The sequence below is a fragment of the Salvelinus fontinalis genome, chromosome 2 (genome assembly GCF_029448725.1).
Source record: "Salvelinus fontinalis isolate EN_2023a chromosome 2, ASM2944872v1, whole genome shotgun sequence".
Taxonomy (NCBI): domain Eukaryota; kingdom Metazoa; phylum Chordata; class Actinopteri; order Salmoniformes; family Salmonidae; genus Salvelinus; species Salvelinus fontinalis.
This window is the reverse complement of record NC_074666.1, coordinates 12,384,295-12,395,255: the sequence shown is the minus strand read 5'-3', so window position 1 is coordinate 12,395,255 and position 10,961 is coordinate 12,384,295.

The window sequence follows — 10,961 nt, the reverse complement described above, 5'->3', positions numbered from 1 at the left end:
AACAAAACCCAGTACAGAGCCTCCCTCAGTACAGACATGCTGAGTGCTCTCGTTACCAAGGTTTCAATGATTGCCAGAGGAACTGTTTGCCACAGAGAAGTCTACCCTGATGCCCTGCTGCGTAAGACTAAATCTGCCAGCTACCAGGCAAATCTGTCTAGAAAATTACTTCCTGAACAGTTGAAGGGCTCCAGAAGATTTTGTTCTCACCCACTGTTTCCTATTATCATAGCTTTTTGGTTTTTATTATGGATAACATGTTTAATTGATACTGACGCTCTGCTTCAAACATTTGTTCTTATCATATCAGAGTGTAAATTTTAAAAAATTGCCTTGATAAGATGTTTGTACATTTTGAACCTAAACAAATAACTTGTTATTATTTATTTAATAAAATAAAAACTCAAAGAATGAAGGCCCTTTGTGTGTTCTTTCTAGTTACATATTGTTAGTGACTTTTACCATGTGTCTAAATGGAACGCTGTCAAGAAGGTACTCCAACCTTTTATAGACTTGATTTGGTACAATTCTATAGTTGTGATCAGACTCACAAACAGCACACGCACGAGCGTGCGGGGGAAAGAAAGCACGCACCGAATTGGGGTTAGCTGCAGAGTTGAATCTCCAATTTGCTCCGCGCGTCTGGTACTCTAAGAAGTTGGACAGGGTTGGCAGGTCTGAGGCTGTCTCCTCATCATTGGTTATCAAGCCTACTACTGTTGTGTCGTCTGCAAACTTGATGATTGAGTTGGAGGTGTACGTGGCCACGCAGTCATGGGTGAACAGGGAGTACAGGAGGGGGCTGAGCACGCATCCTTGTGGGGCCCCAGTGTTGAGGATTAGCGGAGGTGTTGTTTCCTACCTTCACCACCTGGGGGCGGCCCGTCAGGAAACCAGGACCTAGTTGTACAGGGCAGGGTTCAGACCCAGGGCCTCAAGCTTAATGATGAGCTTGGAGGGTACTGTGATGTTGAATGCTGAGCTATAGTCAACAAACAGCTATTTTACATACAGTTGAAGTCGGAAGTTTACATACACTTAGGTTGGAGTCATTAAAACTTGTCTTTCAACCACTCCACAAATTTCTTGTTAACAAACTGTAGTTTTGGCAAGTCGGTTAGGACATCTACTTTGTACATGACATAAGTATTTTTTCCAACAATTGTTTACAGACAGATTATTTCACTTATAATTTACTGTATCACAATTCCAGTGACCTTCATGTCTTAAAGTAATGATGGACTTTCATTTCTCTTTGCTTATTTGAGCTGTTCTTGCCATAATATGGACTTATTCTTTTACCAAAAAGGGCTATCTTCTGTATACCACCCCTACCTTGTCACAACGCAACTAATTAGCTCAAACGCATTAAAAAGGAAAGAAATTCCACAAATGAACTTTTAACAAGGCACACCTGTTAATTGAAATGCATTCCAGGTGACTACCTAATAAAGCTGGTTGAGAGAATAATAAGATTGTGCAAAGCTGTCAAGGCAAATGGAGGCTACTTTGAAGAATCTCAAACATAAAATATATTTTGATTTGGTTAACAGTTTTTTGCTTACTACATGATTCCATATCGGTTATTTGAATAGTTTTGATGTCTTCACTATTATTCTACAATGTAAAAAATAAATTAAAACCCTGGAATGAGTAGGTGTGTACAAACTTTTGACTGGTACTGTACATAGACTTGGAATCACTGGCCACTTTAATTATGGAATACTAGTCATTTTAATCATGTTTAAATAATGTTTACGTACTGCTTTACTAATCTCGTATGTATATACTGTATTCTATTCTACTGTATTTTAGACAATGTCATTCCATTTTTGTACTTTTAGATTTGTGTGTATTGTGAATTGTTAGATACTACTGCACTGTTGGAACTAGGAACACAAGCATATGCTACACCCGCAATAACATCTGCTAAATACACTGCTCAAAAAAATAAAGGGAACACTAAAATAACACATCCTAGATCTGAATGAATGAAATATTCTTATTAAAGACTTTTTTCTTTACATAGTTGAATGTGCTGACAACAAAATCACACAAAAATGATCAATGGAAATCAAATTTATCAACCCATGGAGGTCTGGATTTGGAGTCACACTCAAAATTAAAGTGGAAAACCACACTACAGGCTGATCCAACTTTGATGTAATGTCCTTAAAACAAGTCAAAATGAGGCTCAGTAGTGTGTGTGGCCTCCATGTGCCTGTATGACCTCCCTACAACGCCTGGGCATGCTCCTGATGAGGTGGCGGATGGTCTCCTGAGGGATCTCCTCCCAGACCTGGACTAAAGCATCCGCCAACTCCTGGACAGTCTGTGGAGCAAAGTGGCGTTGGTGGATGGAGCGAGACATGATGTCCCAGATGTGCTCAATTGGATTCAGGTCTGGGGAATGGGCGGGCCAGTCCATAGCATCAATGCCTTCCTCTTGCAGGAACTGCTGACATACTCCAGCCACATAAGGTCTAGCATTGTCTTGCATTAGGAGGAACCCAGGGCCAACCGCACCAGCATATGGTCTCACAAGGGGTCTGAGGATCTCATCTCGGTACCTAATGGCAGTCAGGCTACTTCTGGCGAGCACATGGAGGGCTGTGCGGCCCCCCAAAGAAATGCCACCCCACACCAGACTGACCCACCGCCAAACCGGTCATGCTGGAGGATTTTGCAGGCAGCAGAACGTTCTCCACGGCGTCTCCAGACTCTGTCACGTCTGTCACATGTGCTCAGTGTGAACCTGCTTTCATCTGTGAAGAGCACAGGGCGCCAGTGGCGAATTTGACAATCTTGGTGTTCTCTGGCAAATGCCAAACGTCCTGCACGGTGTTGGGCTGTAAGCACAACCCCCACCTGTGGACGTCGGGCCCTCATACCACCCTCATGGAGTCTGTTTCTGACCGTTTGAGCAGACACATGCACATTTGTGGCCTGCTGGAGGTCATTTTGCAGGGCTCTGGCAGTGCTCCTCCTTGCACTAAGGCGGAGGTAGCGGTCCTGCTGCTGGGTTGTTGCCCTCCTACGGCCTCCTCCACGTCTCCTGATGTACTGGCCTGTCTCCTGGTAGCGCCTCCATGCTCTGGACACTACGCTGACAGACACAGCAAACCTTCTTGCCACAGCTCGCATTGATGTGCCATCCTGGATGAACTGCACTATCTGAGCCACTTGTGTGGGTTGTAGACTCCGTCTCATGCTACCACTAGAGTGAAAGCACCGCCAGCATTCAAAAGCGACCAAAACATCAGCCAGGAAGCATAGGAACTGAGAAGTGGTCTGTGGTCACCACCTGCAGAACCACTACTTTATTGGGGGTGTCTTGCTAATTGCCTATAATTTCCACCTTTTGTCTATTCCATTTGCACAACAGCATGTGAAATTTATTGTCAATCAGTGTTGCTTCCTAAGTGGACAGTTCGATTTCACAGAAGTGTGATTGACTTGGAGTTACATTGTGTTGTTTAAGTGTTCCCTTTATTTTTTTGAGCAGCGTATGTGTATGTAACCAATACGATTTTATTTGATTGATTTGATTCGATTTTAATAAAGTCCAACTCCTTGTAGAATACATTTTATTATCTGCAATAACACTTAAGGCTTATGACATGATAACACTTGATGAATACTTGATAATACTTGATGGGCTCTCGAATAGCGCAGCGGTCTAAGGCACTGCATCTCAGTGCCAGAGGCTTCACTACAGACCCTGGTTCGATTCCAGGCTGTATCTCAACCGGATAAATTAAGGTTAAATTAAGGTTGAATAAAAATGTGAAGTACCTCAGTTGTATTGCATTATTTTCTTTGTGCTCATTTATGGTGAGCCGAGTTAGCGTGTGAGCAACTACACATAACATGATCATGAATACAATAGAATGTTTCTTCCTTTCAGAACTTTCTTCCTGTTACAATGGCATTACTTCTCATTGCAGCTGTATCATGGGTAACTCGGTGTTTGTGGTCACCCTGTGTCTGTCGCTCACCAAGCTTGTTCCGCTAGCAGCTAGCTCTGTGGTCAAGTCCGTCATAAGTGAGAGACTGGTTCATTGGTTGGTGTTTTGTTTATGCTTTTTGTTGCTTGGTGTTGGATGATTGGTTTCCCACTGATACAGAGTCATACCATTACAGATAACAAAAGGTTTGCGTAATAACTGACTGTAGCTGGTGTTAACTACATTCACCACATTTACCCAGAAATATTCATGTTCTGGTTTGACTTCATCATGATCCTTTCTGTGGTGACGAGTGTTGCTAGCTGACACACACACACACACACACACACACACAGGTAAACATCCTAGGTGACTCGTTGTCTGACCTCTTCCCTGGCCCTGTTGTAAGCGGTAACGTATGTGTCTGAGTCAGTGGCGACCAGAGGAGACCACACCATCTAGTCAGACCCAGACTGGTCCCTCCACAACCATCTAGTCAGACCCAGACTGGTCCATCCACAACCATCTAGTCAGACCCAGACTGGTCCCTCCACAACCATCTAGTCAGACCCAGACTGGTCCATCCACAACCATCTAGTCAGATCCAGACTGGTCCATCCACAACCATCTAGTCAGACCCAGACTGGTCCATCCACAACCATCTAGTCAGACCCAGACTGGTCCATCCACAACCATCTAGTCAGACCCAGACTGGTCCATCCACAACCATCTAGTCAGATCCAGACTGGTCCATCCACAACCATCTAGTCAGACCCAGACTGGTCCATCCACAACCATCTAGTCAGACCCAGACTGGTCCATCCACAACCATCTAGTCAGACCCAGACTGGTCCATCCACAACCATCTAGTCAGACCCAGACTGGTCCATCCACAACCATCTAGTCAGACCCAGACTGGTCCATCCACAACCATCTAGTCAGACCCAGACTGGTCCATCCACAACCATCTAGTCAGACCCAGACTGGTCCATCCACAACCATCTAGTCAGACCCAGACTGGTCCATCCACAACCATCTAGTCAGACCCAGACTGGTCCATCATCACCATCTAGTCAGACCCAGACTGGTCCATCATCACCATCTAGTTAGACCCAGACTGGTCCGTCCACAACCATCTAGTCAGACCCAGACTGGTCCATCCACAACCATCTAGTTAGACCCAGACTGGTCCATCCACAACCATCTAGTCAGACCCAGACTGGTCTATCATCACCATCTAGTTAGACCCAGACTGGTCCATCCACAACCATCTAGTCAGACCCAGACTGGTCCATCATCACCATCTAGTCAGACCCAGACTGGTCCATCATCACCATCTAGTCAGACCCAGACTGGTCCATCATCACCATCTAGTCAGACCCAGACTGGTCCATCATCACCATCTAGTTAGACCCAGACTGGTCCATCATCACCATCTAGTCAGACCCAGACTGGTCCATCATCACCATCTAGTCAGACCCAGGCTGGTCCATCATCACCATCTAGTTAGACCCAGACTGGTCCATCATCACCATCTAGTCAGACCCAGACTGGTCCCTCCACACCATCTAGTCAGACCCAGACTGGTCCATCATCACCATCTAGTCAGACCCAGACTGGTCCATCATCACCATCTAGTCAGACCCAGACTGGTCCATCATCACCATCTAGTTAGACCCAGACTGGTCCATCCACAACCATCTAGTCAGACCCAGGCTGGTCCATCCACAACCATCTAGTCAGACCCAGACTGGTCCATCCACAACCATCTAGTCAGACCCAGACTGGTCCATCCACAACCATCTAGTCAGACCCAGACTGGTCCATCCACAACCATCTAGTTAGACCCAGACTGGTCCATCCACAACCATCTAGTCAGACACAGACTGGTCCATCCACAACCATCTAGTCAGACCCAGACTGGTCCATCCACAACCATCTAGTCAGACCCAGACTGGTCCCTCCACAACCATCTAGTCAGACCCAGACTGGTCCATCCACAACCATCTAGTCAGACCCAGACTGGTCCATCCACAACCATCTAGTCAGACCCAGACTGGTCCCTCCACAACCATCTAGTCAGACCCAGACTGGTCCCTCCACAACCATCTAGTCAGACCCAGACTGGTCCCTCCACAACCATCTAGTCAGACCCAGACTGGTCCCTCCACAACCATCTAGTCAGACCCAGACTGGTCCATCCACAACCATCTAGTCAGACCCAGACTGGTCCCTCCACAACCATCTAGTCAGACCCAGACTGGTCCCTCCACAACCATCTAGTCAGACCCAGACTGGTCCCTCCACAACCATCTAGTCAGACCCAGACTGGTCCCTCCACAACCATCTAGTCAGACCCAGACTGGTCCATCCACAACCATCTAGTCAGACCCAGACTGGTCCCTCCACAACCATCTAGTCAGACCCAGACTGGTCCCTCCACAACCATCTAGTCAGACCCAGACTGGTCCATCCACAACCATCTAGTCAGACCCAGACTGGTCCATCATCACCATCTAGTCAGACCCAGACTGGTCCCTCCACACCATCTAGTCAGACCCAGACTGGTCCATCATCACCATCTAGTCAGACCCAGACTGGTCCATCATCACCATCTAGTTAGACCCAGACTGGTCCCTCCACACCATCTAGTCAGACCCAGACTGGTCCCTCCACACCATCTAGTCAGACCCAGACTGGTCCATCCACAACCATCTAGTCAGACCCAGACTGGTCCCTCCACACCATCTAGTCAGACCCAGACTGGTCCATCATCACCATCTAGTCAGACCCAGACTGGTCCATCATCACCATCTAGTTAGACCCAGACTGGTCCATCCACAACCATCTAGTCAGACCCAGACTGGTCCCTCCACACCATCTAGTCAGACCCAGACTGGTCCCTCCACACCATCTAGTCAGACCCAGACTGGTCCATCCACAACCATCTAGTCAGACCCAGACTGGTCCCTCCACACCATCTAGTCAGACCCAGACTGGTCCATCATCACCATCTAGTCAGACCCAGACTGGTCCATCCACAACCATCTAGTTAGACCCAGACTGGTCCATCCACAACCATCTAGTCAGACCCAGACTGGTCCCTCCACACCATCTAGTCAGACCCAGACTGGTCCCTCCACACCATCTAGTCAGACCCAGACTGGTCCATCCACAACCATCTAGTCAGACCCAGACTGGTCCCTCCACACCATCTAGTCAGACCCAGACTGGTCCCTCCACACCATCTAGTCAGACCCAGACTGGTCCATCCACAACCATCTAGTCAGACCCAGACTGGTCCCTCCACACCATCTAGTCAGACCCAGACTGGTCCATCATCACCATCTAGTCAGACCCAGACTGGTCCATCATCACCATCTAGTTAGACCCAGACTGGTCCATCCACAACCATCTAGTCAGACCCAGACTGGTCCCTCCACACCATCTAGTCAGACCCAGACTGGTCCCTCCACAACCATCTAGTCAGACCCAGACTGGTCCATCCACAACCATCTAGTCAGACCCAGACTGGTCCCTCCACAACCATCTAGTCAGACCCAGACTGGTCCATCCACAAGCATCTAGTCAGACCCAGACTGGTCCATCCACAACCATCTAGTCAGACCCAGACTGGTCCCTCCACACCATCTAGTCAGACCCAGACTGGTCCCTCCACAACCATCTAGTTAGACCCAGACTGGTCCCTCCACACCATCTAGTCAGACCCAGACTGGTCCCTCCACAACCATCTAGTCAGACCCAGACTGGTCCATCCACAACCATCTAGTCAGACCCAGACTGGTCCCTCCACACCATCTAGTCAGACCCAGACTGGTCCCTCCACAACCATCTAGTCAGACCCAGACTGGTCCCTCCACAACCATCTAGTCAGACCCAGACTGGTCCATCATCACCATCTAGTCAGACCCAGACTGGTCCATCATCACCATCTAGTCAGACCCAGACTGGTCCCTCCACACCATCTAGTCAGACCCAGACTGGTCCCTCCACACCATCTAGTCAGACCCAGACTGGTCCATCATCACCATCTAGTCAGACCCAGACTGGTCCCTCCACACCATCTAGTTAGACCCAGACTGGTCCCTCCACACCATCTAGTCAGACCCAGACTGGTCCATCCACAACCATCTAGTCAGACCCAGACTGGTCCCTCCACACCATCTAGTTAGACCCAGACTGGTCCCTCCACACCATCTAGTTAGACCCAGACTGGTCCCTCCACACCATCTAGTCAGACCCAGACTGGTCCATCCACAACCATCTAGTCAGACCCAGACTGGTCCATCATCACCATGCAGTCAGACTGCTGACTGTTCCTCCTTCTACCACATGCACGCGCACACACACATGCGCACGCACACACACAGACGCACACTTGCCATAAATATCCTCATAGTGTGAAAATTATCACGGGTCAATTGTTTCTTAGCTGGATGACGTCTGTGCCTGATTGAAATTGACACTGTAAACGTGAATAAATATGTAATGATCCGTTTGAAAATATATTATCGATTGTTTTGCGCTTTTGTTGGGGCAGGCTAGCTAGCTATTGTCGGGTAACTTAGCAACTGGGTGGAATGGTGAGAGTTAGCTGTGCTTGTTTACATGACAGCTGGCAGCTCCTCAGGAGAACTGCTGTACAGGTCTCTGTACCAGTTAAAGAAGAAGTGAGACTGCAGGTAGAAAATGTAAATACTAATCCTGCTTGACAATTGCAATGATGAATGTTATTTTGTGTGTATGATGTTGTGTGTGCGAATAAAATACCCTGCTACTATACTCACTCATGTATGGTTTTGTCAATCTGTACGTTTCGATTTGAACCAAACAGCCACATTTAACACTCCCTCACTTTTAAATTATTCAAATAAAGTTTTCCTTTGTTTGTGTGTTTGTTTGTTCTATTTCAGGTTAATTGTGCTAAAGTCTTTTATCTCTGTCTTATGAGTGTGACTGAGTAGATAGAGAATCAATTAGAATTCTGGACTGTCTCCTTTACCCACTCTCTTTCTGTACAATTATCTTTAGTATCGTAACACCCTATTCGCACAGGACTGGTATTACTATGGAACGTCGGTTAAGTGATCATTATCCCAGCGTGGACATTATCCCAGCGTGGACATTATCCCAGCGTGGACATTATCCCAGCGTGGACATTTTTCCAATGGGTGATTCCGACGGAGGAGGAGGAGACCACTAACAACATAATTATCAAGGAGGACACCACTGACAACATAATTATCAAGGAGAACACCACTGACAACATAATTATCAAGGAGGACACCACTGACAACATAATTATCAAGGAGGACACCACTAACAACATAATTATCAAGGAGGACACCACTAACAACATAATTATCAAGGAGGACACCACTAACAACATAATTATCAAGGAGGACACCACTGACAACATAATTATCAAGGAGGACACCACTAACAACATAATTATCAAGGAGGACACCACTAACAACATAATTATCAAGGAGGACACCACTGACAACATAATTATCAAGGAGGACACCACTGACAACATAATTATCAAGGAGGACACCACTGACAACATAATTATCAAGGAGGACACCACTGACAACATAATTATCAAGGAGGACACCACTGACAACATAATTATCAAGGAGGACACCACTGACAATATAATTATCAAGGAGGCCTCCCCTAAGTTCCACTTGCAGACCACTGACAACATAATTATCAAGGAGGGCACCACTGACAACATAATTATCAAGGAGGACACCACTGACAATATAATTATCAAGGAGGCCTCCCCTAAGTTCCACTTGCAGACCACTGACAACATAATTATCAAGGAGGACACCACTGACAACATAATTATCAAGGAGAACACCACTGACAACATAATTATCAAGGAGGACACCACTGACAACATAATTATCAAGGAGGGCACCACTGACAACATAATTATCAAGGAGGACACCCCTGACAACATAATTATCAAGGAGGCATCCCCTAAGTTCCACTTGTAGACCACTGACAACATAATTATCAAGGAGGCCTCCCCTAAATTCCACTTCCAGATCACTGATAACATAATTATCAAGGAGGCCTCCCCTAAGTTCCAGCAGACCACTGACAACATAATTATCAAGGAGGCCTCCCCTAAGTTCCACTTCCAGTTCACTGACAACATAATTATCAAGGAGGCCTCCCCTAAGTTCCACTTCAGACCACTGACAACATAATTATCAAGGAGGCCTCCCCTGGCAGACTCCACTAAGCTGGCAGGCTGGCTAAAAGCCTGCTGCCTGGCCTGCACCCTATTTCATTGTGGAGCTAGAGCCCTGTCTATGTTGATAGATAAGATGAGTACACCCCTCCAGCTAGGATGGAGTCCGTCACGCCCCAGCAGGCCAAGCTTGGTCCTGTTTGTGGGTGAGTCCCAGAAAGAGGGCCAATTATCTACAAATTCTATCTTTTGGGAGTGGCAGAAAACAGTTTTCAACCAGAGATTTGTGAGTTGTGAGACTGCTGTAGAGCTCATCACTTGACCCGGAGCTGTCCGTCAGTCCAGAGGCGCCCGTCAGTCCGGAGCTGCCCGTCAGTCCAGAGGCGCCCCTCAGTCCAGAGGCGCCCCTCAGTCCAGAGGCGCCCCTCAGTCCAGAGGCGCCCGTCAGTCCAGAGGCGCTCCTCAGTCCAGAGGCGCCCCTCAGTCCAGAGGCGCCCGTCAGTCCAGAGGCGCCCCTCAGTCCAGAGGCGCCCCTCAGTCCAGAGGCGCCCCTCAGTCCAGAGGCGCCCCTCAGTCCAGAGGCGCCCCTCAGTCCAGAGGCGCCCCTCAGTCCAGAGGCGCCCCTCAGTCCAGTGGCGCCCCTCAGTCCAGAGGCGCCCCTCAGTCCAGAGGCGCCCCTCAGTCCAGTGGCGCCCCTCAGTCCAGTGGTGCCCTTTACTAGGGTGTTCAATCCAGGGTCGGGGACGAGGGTCGCCGCTACTAAGGTATCACAGAAGGGGGCCGAG